Raw genomic sequence first — 18,389 nt, forward strand, 5'->3', positions numbered from 1 at the left:
GTAGGCTCTGTTTGATAGAGACAAGAAGAGGTGTGGCTTTCTGACTCATTGTTAGTGGCAAAAACTTCACAGCTCTTTTAAGAGGCTCTGACTCTAAACACTTTAAATGGTGTTTATGAGCAGCTGGCATTCAGATTCTTGGTGGTGGCATAGACATAGAAGCTCCAAAGAGTTATGGCAATAAATATGACTCCTGCCAGTATCTCCGCCATGAAGCTAGACTCTCAAAAAGCTAAGAATGGGATGAAGCCAGCCATCAAGGATCCAGCTTTAATCCTAGCCTTGCCACTTAGCAGATTAAAGACTCATGTGGTCAGAAAAAGACAGAGACACAAGGAAAGATAGATTCAGAAGAAAAAAACCTCTAAATGGTTTACAGTACATTTAAAAACAACAACAAAAAAAAAAACGTAAGCTTGGTAGAGTAAAAAAAAAAAAGGATAAAGTTCTTTTTAAAAAGAAATAAAAAAGTCAGGTGTGATGGCACATACCTTTAATCCCAGCACTTGGGAGGCAGAAGCAGGCAGATCTCTGTGAGTTCAAGGCTGCCTGGTCTACAGAGTGAGTTCCAGGACAGCCAAAGATACAGAGAGAAAACTTGTCTCAAAAAAAAAAAAAAACCCACAAAATTAAAAGATAAAAATAAAAGAAATAGAGTTTTAAAAAAGGAAAAGCCACATAAAGGTGGAAAATACACACAGAATCTGGTTACTATATGTTATTGTGCTGTCTTTGAATTGTTTGACTGCTGAGGAAAGAGCAACAGCTACTAAAAGACATTTGATTATAAATGCTGCTGGATTAAACCAGCCTATATTTTAAAAATACATTGACTTCAAAATTTAAGTCAAAGATATGTTACTTTTGGAAAGAGGTTTTGCTTTTATTTCCACAGGAAATGAGAAGCTATGGATTCATTCTGTGTTATGAAAAATTATGCTTGATCAAGGAAGACCCCTTGAAAAATCTCCAGTGGTAACAGATGGCCCAAAAGATCCAATATTTCAGAGCACCTCTGTTGAAGTTTCCTCTAAGTTATACATACAAAACAGCTTCAATACTGCTGCCTGAGATGATCCAGCCTCACAGACTACTCCAGTCAGGACTTGACCATAATCCTAAATTTTCTCAGGGTCCCATAAAGATTGCCAATGCTCCCAATCAAAAGGAAATTGCCTAGAAAACTATGCCAACTTTCTCCCTCCCGAAAATAGATTATGGATGTTTGTTTTTGTTTATGGTATTGGTTACAAGGTGTTATGAATAATAGTCAGAAAAAAAGATAAGCAAAAGAGATTAGATTCAGGGTTCTTGTTTTAAAAAGACAAAAGGGAAATGCTGTGGGATAAGGCTCTTGTACACTGTAAAGATTTGTTACTCATAATGGTTTAATAAAATGCTGATTGACCAGTAGCCAGGCAGGAAGTATAGGCAGATCAAAGTAAGAAAATTCTAGGGAGAGGCAGAAACACAGTCACCATCCAATTACAGAGGAAGCAAGATAAGAGGGCCTTACTGAGAAAAGGTACCAAGCCACATGGCTAAACATAGATAAGAACTATGGGTTAATTTAAGTTGTAAGAGGTAGTTAGTAAGAAGTCTGAACAATAGGCCAAACAGTTTATAATTAATATAAGCCTCTATGTGTTTCTTTGGGACCGAATTGCTGAACAGAAGCTTCCATCTCCACCATATAAACAAAGTGAAAGAAAAAAAAAAACAAAATACATGATCATCTTATTAGATGCTGAAAAAGCTTTGAAAAATCCAACACTTCTTTATGATAAAGGTTCTGAAGAGGACAAGGATACAAGGAATATACCTTAACATAATAAAGGCAATAAATACACAGCTAGCCCACAGTCAGTATCAAACTAAATGGAAACTCAAAATTATTCCTCTAAAATCCAAGACAAGACTTCTACTCTTTCCATATCTATTCAGTATAGTGCTTGAGGTTCTAGAAAGGGCAATAAAGCTATAAAAGGAGATCAAGGGCATACAAATTGGAAAGGAAGAAATCAGACTTTCACTTTTTGTCGTTGATATGACAGTATACATAAGTGATACCAAAAATTCCATCAGGGAACCCTTACAGCAGATAAATACCTTCAGTAATGTGATTTGATATAAAATTAACTAAAAAAGTAGCCTTTTTATATATACAAATGATAAATGGGTTGAGAAAGAAATCAGAGTAACAACACCCTTTACAATAGCCACAAAAATATAAAATATCTTGAGATAGCTCTAATCAATCAAGTGAAAAATCTATACGACAAGAATTTTATGTTTTGAATAAAGAAATTGGGGAAGAGATCAGAAAATGGGAAGATCTCCCATACTCATGGATTAGTAGGATTAACATAGTGAAAATGGCAATCTTAACAAAAGCAAACTACAGGCTTAGTGCAATTCCCATCAAAATCCCAACACAATTCTTCACAGGCCTTGAAAGAACAATACTCAACTTCATGTGGGGGAAAAAACCCAGGATAATCTAAATCCTGTACAATAAAGGAACTTCTGGAGGTATCACCATATCTGACTTTAAACTCTACTATAGTAATAAAAACAGTTTGGTATTGGCAACTGCTGGTTGGAACCTTTGCCATCCGACCAAAGAATGGCTCTCATCTACTTCCTGTGCAGGGCAGCACACGCCTTCTGTATAGTTAGTAAGGATGCCATACTCGCTCATCAGACTCTTGAGTTCGAGTCACAGAACTGATGGAGTAGAAGGACCAATGAGATTTACCAATTGAAACACATGTTATGCTTGCTTGTAAAGTCATGTACCAGTCCACAGGCATGCGCTGACAACTGCTGGCTAGGCCATTGGTTTGGTTAGGTGTCACGTGGAAGAAGCATTCTCATGGAGAGTCTCCTTTTGTCTACTGTTCCAGCTGCTTGAGGCAGTGAGCAAACACAAAGAACCTTTTACTCATAGGTCAGTCTTCCCCGATACTTTCTTTTCCTGGATATTCTTGTTCAAGAGCGTGAGCAAGCAAAGACAGCTTGGAGTGAAACCCAAGCATTAGTAAGCAGTGAGAGCTGACACACCAGAGTGGTGTGGGTGGGGCGAGGAGTGGGGACAGCATTTCCCTCCCTCCCTCATCAAGCTTAGTTACAATGCTCCATATTCTTTGATGTCTCCTTTCCCATAGAAGAAGGTTCTTGGTACAAGTGAGGGAGGTAAGTTAGCTCGTGGGAAAAAAAAAAAAAAAGTCTCTTAGGCTGTGAGCTTTAAGTTGGCTCATGCTCAAGAAATGTCCTCAAGGTGTCCATGAGAGATGAAGTCACTTGGCTCATTTTACCAGCTTCGGGATGGCGTCAGGACTTGACAAAGCCAGTCAACTGGTATGAGGAAACAAATCTAAGGCAAGGCTGTGTTGCTAGAGAGAGCTTCCGGCATTCGACAAAGAGGAAAAGCAAGCCTTGCTCAAGAAAAAGGCTGGCAAGGCTTTTACCTGAGGAGAAAAGCAAGGTCATGGGCAGTAAAATGAACTCAGAGTGAACATGAACTTCCAAGGCCCCGGCCTGACCAACACACACAGCTCCCTGAGGCGTCTTAATATCCTGGCAACTCTTCAAATTCTTTTTCAGTATTTATTTAGTAAAAAGAAAACGTCAACACCTGCTTTGTGTGTGAGGCTAGAGGTGACCTTCCTTGAAGCCTAACACATGTACAGAAGAGATCATATATCATAATGTATAGCCAAAGAAACCCCCACGTTCACACCCATGTTCTCTGCACCTATACCAGGCGGTGGAAGATCAGTTGACTGTCTGCCACGCAGTTTCTAATGCTGAGTTTCTTTGATTTTGGTTCATAGAGTTCTAAAACTCTTCACATTCACAGGTTACTGAAATGATCTTTTTATTTAATGAAAACTGCCTCAAACACATGGCTTGTTTTGTGTCTCTGGAAGTAGAGAGCAGTTACTGCCCCAAAATCTTAATTTGAGGTCAGTAGCACATTCTGTGATCTTCTGTGTAACATTTTCAGACTGTGGTTGACTGTGGCTAAATGAATGGCCAGAAAGTGAAAAACCATTGTCCCCCAGGTACAGCAGTGTGTCATTCTTATCTGATTTCAGGAGACCAGCTGCTTGCTCCTGCTGACTGTGAGTGACTGCCAAGGGACTGGACACAGAGTGTGGCGGACATGGGTTAGTCTTCCCTCCTCATGTGTGGGAAAAAATTCCAAGACTTGCAGTAGAAGCTTGAGGTTGTAACTAATGAAGAAACCTATAATTTAATGTGTTCTCCGTCTTACCTAAGCATTGATCACACGCTATGCTGATAACTTTTACAGTTTGAAGTTCAAACAAACCAAGTATGATTTCCCCCCCCCATTTTTTACAACTTACTCTCTACATATGAAGTTTCACTTTTCCAGCTTTTCTTTGGCATATACAAATTGCTGCTATCATTATTCCATTTCAGGGCCATTTTTAAGTAAAATTAGCATCTCTCAAATGGCATACCCAGCATAACCAAGGTAACTACTAAGCAACAAGGGGGGGGGGTGTACACAGTGAGGATACTTTGAATACAACTGGATGGAGATTTTATTACATTCAGAAGGGCACACAACTTAAAACCTATGCAGAAACTGTTTTATTATTCTGTTTATTCTGTTCAGAATTTTCAGACCATGGTTGACCATGGCTAAATAAATCTGCAGAAAGTGAAAATCCAAGCAGGTGGGTGGTTACTGTGTCCACCTCACGAGTGACGATAAGACATCACTGGGAAGGAGTGTTTTTAGTTCTACTCAAGAACGCCATGTACTTTAACAGAAGTAGAACAAGTCTCTTTTCTAGTTACTAGAGGAATTACGGTGGAACTCTGAGTTAACAGGCCCTTCCCCCGGTTTCTAACAGGGAGTGTGTTAGTACCATTTATTTCTGATTGATAACCCAGAAAGATGCCCAGTCTGCCATCAGATATGGGAATCACAAAAGCTCTTTTCATCCTGGAGCTTGACAAAACCTTGCTGCTCCCTTCTGTCTGCAGCCTTGTGAGACTCTCAATTCAGATCCGTAGATGAGTTTAATGCCAAGGACAGGAGAGATTCCAAGCATAGCATTCGCCTCTCAGTGTGCGTGCTGGCTGGTGAGGACAGAGAAATACAACCCAGTTCATCTTGTAAAAGAGTACACTGTCAAGCAAGGAGTCAGGCAAGTAAGCAAATGCTGGGGTGGAGGCACAAAGCCCTTGGCCTTGAGGCATACAAGGAGTCCTCCCTTGCACAAGAGGGAACATTTGCAAAGAACCTTGCAGGAGAAATAAGAGTTCACCAACGGAATTATAAAAAACAAAACAACAATTAAAACCCCATGAAGGTAGCATTAAAAACAACAACAAAAAACCTCAAAATAAATTTACAGCAAAGTTTAGAAATGCCTGACATCAGTGTTTCTTCAGTTTTAGCAGACACGAGAGTCTGAGTCGTGTGAACGCTTGCTGACAAGAGGAGGTCTGCGTTCCATCACTGCTAGATCTGAAGTTCTGGGACTTGTGACCTACAACTCTTTAGTTTGGCGATCTTTCCATGTGATCCTTTTGCTCCCAAAAACTTTCAGGAATGGTAGCCTGCAGTAAAAGCACGTACGGAAAGAGGAGATGGAAGACAAAGGTGGAACTGGGAGTAGGTGGGGGCGCTCGGGGAAGGGCTTCTGTGATGCACGGGACCTACATCTGGAGTTTATGTGGAATAGTAATCTTCAAGGTCATACCATGGGGTAGGAGTTACTCTCTATATTGTGGTGGATTAGACAAAGACCCAGGAAGCAAATTGTCTTACAAATGGTACCATGGCGATAGAGCTATGACTGAACCAAGGTGCGTCTGAACACAACACAGGGGCCAGGATTTTAACCACCTGACTGCCCTTGTCCACTGTGCCTGTATTAGCTGTGGAGTTTTTCGAGTCTATTCTCATTATAAACAAGAGTCCTCTTCTCTGAGTTCCAAGACTTGGATGCCTTGGCTTTCATTCTCCAAGGGGGTACTGAGTCCTTTGTGCTCCTGACTAGAGGTGTGGGTCCAATGGCTAAGTCAACTCCAGTCCTGGAGACTTTAGTCCAGCAGGCCCATACAGATTTGACTCTGATTCCTTATGATGTCTGAGCTCCTGGTCATGACTTCCTTTAAGTTCAGGGTCTTGCTATTTGACAGACTTTGTAAACAGCTGAGAGTCACTAATGGGTAAATTTGCAGAGAACTCAGTCTAAGGCTCTTCTTTTTGTCTGTTTTGAGCCCAGATCAGTTAATAATTAATTTTAATTGATTTTATTTATCCAGATATACATGAATTGGGGAAACCGTTGTGACTTTCAGAGGCCATCTCTCTTGCTGAGTCTTTGTCTCTATCTGTGCTCTAGGACTATCCTGGGGTGTGACTGGACCTGAAGTTCATTTCTGAATGACAGAGTTTTGTTTTCCTGGGCTTACACTAGACAGATGACCAACATTTTAGAATTGAAACCGTGAGCTTTCTTTGTAAATGCCTTCATATGTTTTCATGGAGAGATAATCTAGAAATCCAGGTGTTTTTTACTGTGTGATATTTTCCTTAACCTCTTTATGGTATTAATGACCCAGAATATAAGTGGTTAAATTAGCTCTTCTGCAAGAGTGGCAAGCTCTCTTATGCACTTGCTTATTTTCCCAAATTGAAAGTATCAACTCTTCCTTTAAAACAGAAATTACCACGTGTAGGACTGTCTTGCAGAAAATGTTTGGGGTGAGCTTTCCTGCCTTGTTTTGAATGCCTCAAGAACAACCGGCTTTTCTTGTTGCTGCATTATTCTTATACCGAGCTGTCAACTTACTCTCACCGGTAATAAATTCACCATGGCTGGGTCACACCTTTTGCTATCCAGATCATTTTCATTTGCCTCTGATGCACCCAAGGGAGGTGTTGGAAATTGGCTGCTGGGCAAGACCTCTTGGGCTTGAAGGTAGAAAAGTTCCTTCATAACCCTGCAAAAAAGGGGCTATGGCAGATACTCTAGGTCCAGGTTTCTGATGGTGACAGTTAGTAACAGAGAACATAGCAATAGAGTCAATGTTTTCAGACCTCTGCCTGAGGAGTAGGTAGACACACAAGGCTGCTACTCAAGACTGAGTGAAAGAAGAATTCGTTACATGGGAAGGAATAGCTGACAAAGAGAATTGTGGGTTTTGTTTGGGATGTGGTCATGCTAATATCTTATGTTCTGCATCTATAAGGGAACCATTAATTTTCCCTCTTAAGCTACCATAAGTCCCTGCAAGTTATACTTTGCCTTGAATAGCTGAAATGAGCCGGGTGGTGGCGGTGCATGTCTTCAGGAGGCAGATGCAGGTGTATCTCTGTGAGTTCGAGGCCAGCTTGGTCTACAAGAGCTAGTTCCAGGACAGGCTCCAAAGCTACAGAGAAACCCTGTCTCAAAAAAAAAAAAAAAAAAAACAATAAATAAATAAATAAAAATAAATAAATAACTGAAATGAAATGTCCATAAGTAATGTATTCCTTTCCCTGCCTGACTCCTCTGGATTTGGGGAAGCTTTGTTCAATATATATATATATATATATATATATATATATATATATATATATATATATATATATATAATTTCCATAGCCATATAATTATTTGACTAAGTTCAGGGTGGATCTGTCTTTCTTGTTGCCGTGACCTAGTTGGAAACTGCGGTTATGTAACGGAGGACTTCGCCTGCAATGTCACACTTGAGAATCTTTCCTGACTCATACAGAACCCGGAACTTAGAAAGAAGTCAGGTTAGCTTTAGGGGGTGACTCTTATAAGCCCTCACTGGCAAATAGGCCTGATTTCAAGAGTAGACCCTCAGCCCCGTGCCCTAATATGAGTCACTTCTTGGGGTGACTTCTTAGCAGGCTTAGCATCCTATGATATTAGTGAGACTCCGAGCGGTTTTTGTTTTTCACTTTATTATTTTTTTTCTAAGCTTATGGATACCACAGGTGCAATCTCGCCATGAGCTTTCTGGATCGTCTTCCTACCCTTACAATCCACAGTTTTTAAATCCAGTCTGAACTTCCTTATGAGAATTTCTAACCAGCACACTCGGAGTTTGCCCGGTAAATTATAAATTATCATTCTTGTCATTCATAACCAAATGTGTCTGTGAAACCCTGCAGCCCTCTAGTTTTCTAAGACTAACACTTGGCTCAAACTAGTATTTTGGACTGCAAGTGGATTGCCATAGAAACGTTGTGTCTTAACCGAAGCCAATCATCAGATCGCACACTCTTTCAGGCTAACCACTTAGAGTCCTGGTTGTTACTTTTGCAGGATTCTGCATCTGTTTTTAAATGGCGCACAGCTGGCAAGTATGCAGACTCTGTTGTGGCTAGTGACATTTTAGTTGACTTGCTCTCCAGTTGTGGAAAAACCAGTTTTGGGAGCTATCTTTTGGATTAGACCAAATCCTGTTGCATTCCGGGGTTGCCAGTCCTCATCTGGCTTTCAATCCTCCCAGTCAGTTCCAAGGTCTAATCTTAATCCTTCAAATTAGCATTTCCAATTTTTTTTAAATTTTATTAACCAATGATATTCACAGCATACAAAGGGGAATCGAACATCAGGTGTGGCTTTGTTGAAATAGGTATGATCTTGTTGGAGGAAGTGTGTCACTGTGTGGATGGGCTTTCAGGTTTGTTTCTCAAGCTTCAGTCAGTGTGTCAGTCTACTTCTTGGTGCCATCTGATGAAGATGTAGCCAGCACCATGTTTGCCTTCATGCTGCAATTCTCCTCACGATGATGATAATGGACTGGACCTTTGAACTTTAAGTTAGCCACCATAGTTAAATGATTATCTGTATAATAGTTGCCATGGTCATGCTGTCTTTTTATAGCAATAGAAATCCTCACTCAGACAGAAGTTGGTACCAGGGCCTCGTGTATTTCAGTAATAGGCCTAACCATGATTTTTTCTGGAGAATTTTAGACCTTGGTATTTTAGATTAGGAAAGCAATGGAATATTTTATGCACTGATCAATGGAACATGCTAGTAGGACCATGGAAGATAATGATGCTGAAAATGATTTGAACTGACAGGCGCTAGCTCAAGAGGTTCCAGATGAGAATAATTGTAGTATGTAGTTTAGAGATTGTTCTTGTAATATTTTGGTGAAGAAAGTGGTTTCTTTTTGCTCTTGTCTGAAAAGTTTACCTGAGGCTAAAGGGAAAGCTTTGGATTACTTTCTTTGACAAAGAAAATCTCAAAATAGCCTAGTATAGACTTTCTTCTGTGGCTTTTGTGGTAACTCTAATGAAGATTTATAATGAAAAGGAGAAAAGTGAGCAAATAAAAATACAAAATGTCTCTATCTCCATCCATCGCCAGATGAAGGTTCTATGGTGATATGCACGATATTCATTAGTGGGCTGGAGAGATGGCTCAGAGGTTAAGAGCACTGGCTGCTCTTCCTAGAGGATCTGAGTTCAATTCCCAGCAACCACATGGTGGCTCACAACCATCTGTAATGAGATCTGGTGCCCTCTTCTGGAATGCCAGCAGAACAGTGTGTACATTATAAATAAATAAATCTTAAAAAAAAAGATATTCATTAGTATGGCTATAGGATTGGGCCATTTCAGGCTCTCTTTCCTCAGGAGTGGGGGGAGGGGGAGGAAAAAGGGAGGAGGGGAGGAGGCAGGAAGTTTTAATAAAAAAAATAAAAAAATGTACAAATTGAGAAAATGGGCACGAACAAGTGGTATGGAGCTAATCTTGTGTTCAAGGAGATAAAAAGATTAAGAAATGGAATAAAGGGAGTGATGATCTCAGAACAAAATTGTTGATGGAGGTTTTCTGTCCCACCAGCATTTCCAATTTTTCTCTCTGTCACTTGACTTAGTTCCCAGATCCCTATGGGAACTCCAGATTCTATGTAACCTCGTATCTGGTCATGTTTTCTGAAAAGGCACTGAAGATTTAGCCCTACAAAAGTTCAGCCATCTGCCTCTTCAAGGACTTGCAGCTGTAGCCTACCTTGAATTTCCTTGCAAAGGTTCAGCCAGCAGGTTTGTCTTCAGGGAGTCTCCAGGAACCTCACCTGGAAGTTCTGCAGCCCTAACAGTAAAGGGAGTTTCTCAGCATATAACCATTCTGGTGAGAAAGAAGGGATAATAAAGACAGACACTTAGGCCTGTTACTTTGACTGTCTGACTATGGAAAAGATGGCCCCTAAGGAATTAAAAAATTTCCCCCCAGGAAACCTTGATAAGGAAAAGGCTGAAGTGCTGACACCAACCAATGGGGAGAGTTGCCTCTCAGGAAGAGATTTACATAGTTCAGACTGAGTGGAGATGAGAATGGGTCAATAATGGCAGGACTCTTAATTTCACAAATCCCTTGCCTTCTATTAAACCTAAACTCATTCTAAATACCCTGGACTTTGGGGGCCATCCAATGTCCTTTTTTGTTCCTTTTCCCAGTGTGCCCACATTGAAGAAATTATCATCCTCTTCTCTTATTCTTCTGGATCTCTTTAATCAGCGGACTGGGGAAGGGTTCAGAGCCAAGTTTGTTGGGGTTTCCAGGATCCAGGCTCTGACTCCAATAAGCCAGTCACACCAAGACCTCTCAGAATCCACTGCATTGATTGCTTACCCTCAGTGTTTGATCCCCAACTCTGGTTTTGAATATACTTTTATAGCAATGGATCTCTTCTCCTGAAAGTATGTTTCTTTTAAGGTGTCTGAGCTACCATATTCTGAAACACTGACTTTTGCCAACATCCTCTCCATGCTGATGGTACAACTGGTTTAGCAGGAACAACACCATGCTCTTTGAGAAACTATTCTGAGACCTTACTTCACTGCACTCAGGAGATTGATGAGCATTCTGGGGTGTTTTCGGGTTGAATGATACTCATCTTGAACAAAAGAGAGGATTGAGTTTTATCTGGGCGCCATATTTCTCAAGAAACCACCTATTTTTTGTGTCCTGAAAGATGATGAGCCACAGAGGACCAGTTCGTACTCCACATCTCTCTCTGCATTTTCACACTGCATGGAGAAGGCCATATATCTTCTTCCTCAGGATTCCTAAAAACCTGTGGGTGGCTCCCTTGTATGCCCACCTTTATAAAATCCTCTTTCTCTTCATGAGACATTCTTCACTAATGAACAATATTATTGTTGTAATGGTCTAAATAAAATTACCTGCCTAGTTGTCAGTATACTTTGTCATTCATCCATCAGGGTACTCAACGGCCATTAACTAGAGCAAAATGAACACGTCCTTGGGGACCAAACCAGAGACCAACATCCAGAGCCATGCCTACTGTTTATCATATCTTAGCTAGCTGTCTAGTCCAGGAAGGGCAACCAAGTTGACATGTAAATTAAACAGTTCGTTCCTATAAATCACATGGGAATTCTTTATCTATTGAGACATTTGTAACCATGGGGAAGACTTCGAGTATAAAATTATTTTACTTTTGATTAAGAACTGACTTCTGCTGCATATTTTATAGTACTGGGCACAAATCAAGTTAAAATCTCCAAATTTAGCTAAGCTCTATTGGAACTGCTTTCTTTTTATTTTAAAAAAAATTGCCAAAAATTTCAATCTAAGCAATAGCATTTCGGATTTCTGTATTGCTGTTGTGCTGATTTAAGATGTTCACTACCATTAAATTAATTATTCTCTCTGGTTTTTAGCAAGATAAACTTAAAGAAAAAAACCAGCATGGCTTGCAAAGTCACAGTGTTTCTGTTGCTTGTTTTGGTTGTGTTTCTTTAAGGTCTTCAGTGCTGCTGCATTAATTATCCTTGCTGAAGTCTCATAAGTCACCTCTTCATGATCCAGAGTCCTGTTTGCCTTTCTTATGAATTGCTTACATGAGATCTTGCTTAGTTTGTGGATAAAGGAACGTTTCTCACTCTTTTCCCGTTAAACCATCCCTTCCCTTTCCTGTCACCTTTACTTTTTCCACAGAGGAGTTCATTACCCCAAAACAGCATTTATAATTTCATGGTTTTTTTAATAATTAAAAACAACTTAGTGAGCAAATGATTTGAAATTGTAACTCCCACTAGCTACCTAGTATCAGCCAAACTGGCACTTAACTTCAAAAAGTTTAGACTCAAGGAATCTCCTCATCAACAAAATAACACAAATACAATTACCTGCTTCACAGAGTGTTACCAGATGTGAACAGAGAACTTGTAAAACTTTCCAAAGAGCATCTGTAGCACAGGAGATACTGCACAAGGGTTATCTAAGGATAACCTTAGATATGCCTTGGACATTATTACAAATCCCGTGAGCTTGGAGACATTTTCTATCCCTTCTAAACTGTAGACATACACATCCAATTGACTGTTTCAGCATTTTAGTTGGTCGAGTAAAGCATATTATAATCATTATATCTACACTAAAAAATGTACAGATGCTATGATAATGATAGCTGGGTTAGCTTCAGAGTAACCTAGGAAGGGAGGATACGTAGAAGAGATGACATCAATTAGAGGTTGACACTTATTAAAGCTGCAAGATGGTACATTGAGTTTATTATACTCTTCTCTCTAATATAGGATATGATCGAAGATATTATCCATGATAACAAATTTTAAACTCAGTATGCCCAATGTTGAAATTCTATCATTTTTAAACCTTTCCTATTACTCCAGCTCTTTTCTTATGGTCCTTGTTTCGATCGGTGGCATGTTTCTTTTTTGTTATTGTTGTTGTTGTTAAAATCCTTTATGCTAGTACAAAATTTCATATTGATTATTGCCAAGTTCTCTTAGTTTGTGCATGATGGGAGAATGGTCTCTTTACATGTTAAAATGGTGCTTGAATATGCCCTGTTGTCCAGATTGCTCTTTGAGCAGATGAGGGAGGGGGACTTGACCGGGGCAGGGGGAGGGAAATGGGAGGTAGTGGTGGGGAGGAGGCAGAAATCCTTAATAAATAAATAAATTTAAAAAAAACAACAAGGTGGCATGTTTCTTATAATACATGTAGAAGATAATGATGGAAGACATCTGAAAATGAAGGATAACAAGATACATTTTAAAACTCACTTTACCTTTGTGTTCACTGAAGTCACTAAAGCACCGGGGAGATGTTATTATGGGGACAGTGATATCTCGGGTGAGTTGGAACAGAGAAATGTAGAAAGAGTTCCCTGCTGAGACAAGTAGCCTACCCCTGGGGATAAATGTCAATAAGAGAATTTGGGTCATACAAACTGTCTAAAGTGAGTTTCATACACGAATCTTCTAACACTACTGTAGTCTAACCACATCTAGTTGGAAGAAAGTCGTCTCCCTCCTCCTCTTTATCAAAGCTGAAAGGTGTGTGTGTGTGTGTGTGTGTGTGTGTGTGTGTGTGTGTGTGTTTGTAAATCCCCTGAGTCAGCATCCGTTGGGTGGTACGCTATAGGCTGGAACACCAGGGAAGGCCCACACTTCAGCCTGATCTTCAGATAAAGGTTCTATAGTTGGGCCAAGGTTCAGAACATCTCCAGGAGACCAAGGCAGCTCCGAAACTCTGACCTGCTTTTAAGAGTTATCCTGAATTTCAGTGACCGTATGCCTCATTGCTTACCACAGCCCATGGTTTCAGAGAATTAAGAGCACTGCCAAAATATTCATCACATGTGTCTGACTTAAATGATAAATCACTTCCCAACTCTTTTATGACCCAAAGTTGACCTGAGAAGGAAAGACTCATCTTTTTAAGTGGTACAAATCTTCCTGGATGTTCTTTCTAAAGCAGAACCAGGCTCTGAGTAAGCTTCTGTCTACACTCTGCCTTTGGTTTGCACAACCATAAACTCAGCCTGCCAAAAGTGTCCGTCTTAGTTAGGATTTCTAATACCGCAAAGAAACATCATGACCAAAAAGAAGTTGGGAAGGAGAGGGTTGGTTGGGCTTACACTTTAGCATTACTGTTCATTGCTGAAGGAAGTCAGAACAGGAACTCAACAATGGGGCAGAAACCTGGAAGCAGGAACTGATGCAGAAGCCAAGGAGAGGAGCTGCTTACTTGCTGGCTTCCCATGGCTGGTTCAGCCGACCTTCTTAAAGAACTTAGAACCAGCAGCCCACAGATGGCACCCCCACCACGGGGTGGACCTCCCCAGTTAATCACTAAATGAGAAAACGCCTTTCAGATGGACCTCATCCAGGCATTTCCTCAACCCAAGCTCCTTCCTTTGATGACTCTAGCATGTGTCAAGTTGACCCACAACACCGGCCTGTACAGTTTCCAAGGAGCAAAAAGGAGACCTCACAGCATTTCTACTTCTGCCAAAGGGTCCCAGAGTATGAGCAAGGACAGCATGAACAGAGAGAGGGACAGCTATGTCATTGATGGACCTCTGACACCTGCAAACACGGAGACAGTGGCATGCCACTCAGTCATGCTGGAAAAGACAAAGGCACACACAGGAACATGACAGTTAAGTTATTACAGCTTGTAAATGTTGAGACTATTTCATCCTGGTTGATCAACAGTCATAGAAGTAGGCATTCTAGAAATGTCACATTGAGACCAACCCTTTCCCTAGACCACACGCTCTCCTCACAATCCAGTAGTTACAGACTTCATAACTGGTCCAGCCGGAGTTCAGTTGGGAACTGACCTACGATTTGTCTTAACCTAAGCCAGTGGTAGATTAATACTGTAAATAATATTCCTGAGCATTTTCACATCAATTTGAGCAGAGAAGCTTGGCCTTCCTAGGAATATGAAAGAGAAGAATAATATAGGAACAGGACATTCTGAACTAGCAAAATACTTCCAGGTTCCTAAAGAGATGGCAGCATAGTGTCATGGTTGGAATACATCCTTTCCATCATTCAGTATCCCCATGGTCTGATCCCTTCTCTCTGCTTTATCCAGTGGTACCAGTCCTATCTCTCTGCCTTATCGTTTGCCTAGCATTTGAGGTGACATGGTAATCCTAGCCAACGTATTCATCACTGAAGTTTTGGTTTTTTTCCCAATGTGTTGGCTTCATGGACAATAGTAGTTGATAAAGCCCTCTGTGACACCAAGGTTGGAAGCGGATATTGCCCATAACAACAAATGTTCTGCCCACTGTGTTTTAAAATGATTGAGCATGAGGTAGCAGACAAAACACCACATATTGGAAGGACTCACAATGAAAGCCCCAGGTGCGTATGGAGCATTGCAAAGAGAACAATGAAAAACTAATTGCACTTACAGCCCACTCACAAACCAGACATACCCTCACTTTCTCCCTGCTTTGGGAATAAGGAAGCCTCTTCTGATCTAGAAAAGTTTACAGAAGAAAAAGAAAAACAGGGATTCTGAGATTCATTATTGCTGTTTGTCTCAGGTCTTTGGATAAGTCTACCTCATGTTCAATACGTCTGTCTCCTTGGCTGTCAATGGAGTTAGCATAATGGTCTCAGCTTCCTAAAAGGATGATGGTGAGAAAAGTGCTCACCGGTGGAAGGAAATGGGACTGCTGTGGGAAGCCAAGTTTTCTACAAAGATTTGTGACTTTGACATTTAGAAGACTATAGGGAGTCCCCTGCAATGCAGTCCTCCTGAACCTCAGACTAGGAGCCCTGCAATGCAGTCCTCCTGAACCTCAGACTAGGAGCCCTGCAATGCAGTCCTCCTGAACCTCAGACTAGGAGCCCTGCAATGCAGTCCTCCTGAACCTCAGACTAGGAGCCCCGCAATGCAGTCCTCCTGAACCTCAGACTAGGGGCCCTGCAATGTACCTCTCCTGAACCTCAGACTGGGGGCCCTGCAACGCACCCTTCCTGAACCTCAGACGAGGGGCCCTGCAACGCACCCCTCCTGAACCTTAGACTAGGGGCCCTGCAATGTACCTCTCCTGAACCTCAGGCTGGGGGCCCTGCAACGCACCCCTCCTGAACCTTAGACTAGGAGCCCAGGAACTGCATATGCAGAAATGAATGAATTCTACTGAGAACAAGTTGTTGGACATGTTGAGAATTTGGGTCTTTCAAACAGCTTTAGACCCTGGAAGAAGATAAACACTGCCTTGTTTCTAGCGCCAATGTCAGCTCACCTAAATAATTTCCTTTCACTCATATGAGTGTTATTTGATAAGTAAATCTAGCAGTGGTAATTGAAAGTTTCTCTAGCTACTCCTTTAATGATGCAATAAAACTTATATCCTTCTTCAATGCCCTCTCCGCCCCACCCCCACCATCTCCTGGCAAATGTTTCCTTCCTTCTTCTATAGGGCCAGGAATTCAGTCCACAGCCAGTAGAAACTAGGCAAATGCTCTACCAGGGAGCCCCAGCTCCAAATGGGTAGGCTAACTTATCTGAGAAGCTTGGAGGTGACACTTTCCTGGAGACTCTGCTTTACTCCTCCCTCCCTGTCCCCTGCCTCCAGAGCCCCCTTCTAGGGTTCCCTTGGGTGTTTCTTACAGGTGACCTCCAAGGGCCCCTGGGTGAAAAAACTGGATTTGTGGTGTTCAGGCCCCTGAGCTTTTGGAAATGCCTTTGCTTGCTGTGTGAGTTTTAGTTCACTTCCCCCCCTGGGTCTCTGCTTTCTTTTCTTCCAAAGGGGGAGAAAAGGCTCCAATGTGATGTTAGCAAGTTTCTTTCTGAGGGAACTCCAGCTGAATGCAACCCCCCCCCCCCCCCCCCCGCGCGCCTTGATGTGTTCTGGAGGATCACAGGTGGAATTAAAACCAATGGTTTTCATCACCAAAGAAGCTAATCCCTGGGGAAAAGGAAGGACTCATTAGTAGGATTCTCTCTCCCTGTCTCTGCCAAAGGTCACCACTTCCTGCACAGGCTCCGTTCTCCTTCGGAGTCCCGAGATTAAAGTCCCTCTGGGTCCTTAAAAGTGAAGAGAGAAATCTGTCCTAAATGCATTGCCAGAGAGCAAGCTTTTTCCAAAAAACTGGAGGAAGCACGACCGACCATCCTATTAGCTCAGCCCTCAGGCTTTCGTGGGATTTGAGTACTGCAAAGTCCAAAATTCCTCTGAGTGCCTGAAAAGCACGGGTTGCCTGCGAACTTCCCAACTTCTGCTGCTGCTGATCCACATTCCAAAGAGAGGCAGCTTCGTGTCTATCTTGCAGTTACTGGCGTAGTGATCAAAAAGCAAAGGGACATAGAGTTTAAATGCTTAAAAATGGCAACTCCATCATTCCAGTTGCTACCTTCCCTGAACTGTTTTATTCCTTGGCTTCTCCCAGCCCAGCTACGGCTTCTATGCTTTAGACTCACGTTCTCTAGGCCCTGGCCTTTATTTTCTTGGTACCCCCCTCAGCACCTTCATCTTTGACTTTTTCTTGAAACTGTTAAAAAAAAAAAAGAAGAAACTACCTCCCCCCCCAACTAACTCTCTCTCTCTCTCTCTCTCTCTCTCTCGTTGAGTGACCAAAGGTGCCTCTGAGGGAGTGAGTTGGATTGTTTGCTCAATAGTAAATTGTAGCCAAGTTCAGTCCAAGTACCTTGTGGAAGTAGCTGGGGCTTTAAGAGATCCTCCGAGAGTCTTACAGTAGCAAGCAATTCATCAGGTGAAGTCAAATATCTCTACACTCATTTCTTTCGTAGACTGAGATTATTTAAATGCTAATAATTTAATAGGGAATGAAAGGAATTGTAGTCAACTAACTCAGATGTTGGTCATGCAGGCCGGAAGACTGTCATTTGATATCGTCCTACGGTGTCACTGTTAGAGCAACATTAATCACTAAGAGTTAATGTCTGTTAAATGCTGAGCATTCCCTCAGTCTCTATTAGAAAGAGGCAATGAAGATTCTAGAAGCCCATCAAGCTCCTATGAGTCTTTGTTGATATGACCATTTACAATGCTGTCTCTGTCAGCAGTTGGCAAAATCAGAGAAGAGAAAGTGTGTGGGAGGGAGGGTAGTGTCTTAAAATAAGCTCCTGGTGTCTCGACTTCTGGGGCACTCTTCCAGTCCTGAGCTTGGAAGAAGCAGCAGTTCTCAGTGTACCTCGATAAACAAATTCTTCCGAGCAACTCAAAGGCGCTGGTGGCCTCCCCGGAGCAAGCAGGCCTTGCTCTCACAGCAGCCCCTGGGCTTAGGAGCTGTGTCTAGGCGCCTACGCTGCAGGATCATCTTTCCATCACGTCCTCCAGCCCAGGACTATGGAGAAAGCACCTCTCAGCACACCATCAGCTTAAACTGTTGGATGCTGCCTAATGGCTGGAGAAGCAAGGTTAATGGGCAGTGTCCCTGGGGACATCTTCAGGTAAAGAAGAGGAAGAGGCTGCACTCCACGGGAAGACGGGACTTAAAGCTTTTATTTTGTGGTCCTTAACACAATCTGAAAAGCATTTTTATGCACAAATACATACACTTGTAACTATCAAATATCTTCTTTGTAATTATTGTATAT

This window comes from Microtus oregoni, unplaced genomic scaffold (genome assembly GCF_018167655.1).
Source record: "Microtus oregoni isolate MIOR12 unplaced genomic scaffold, Mior012 000042F_ref0000377, whole genome shotgun sequence".
In the NCBI taxonomy this organism is placed as follows: Eukaryota; Metazoa; Chordata; class Mammalia; order Rodentia; family Cricetidae; genus Microtus; species Microtus oregoni.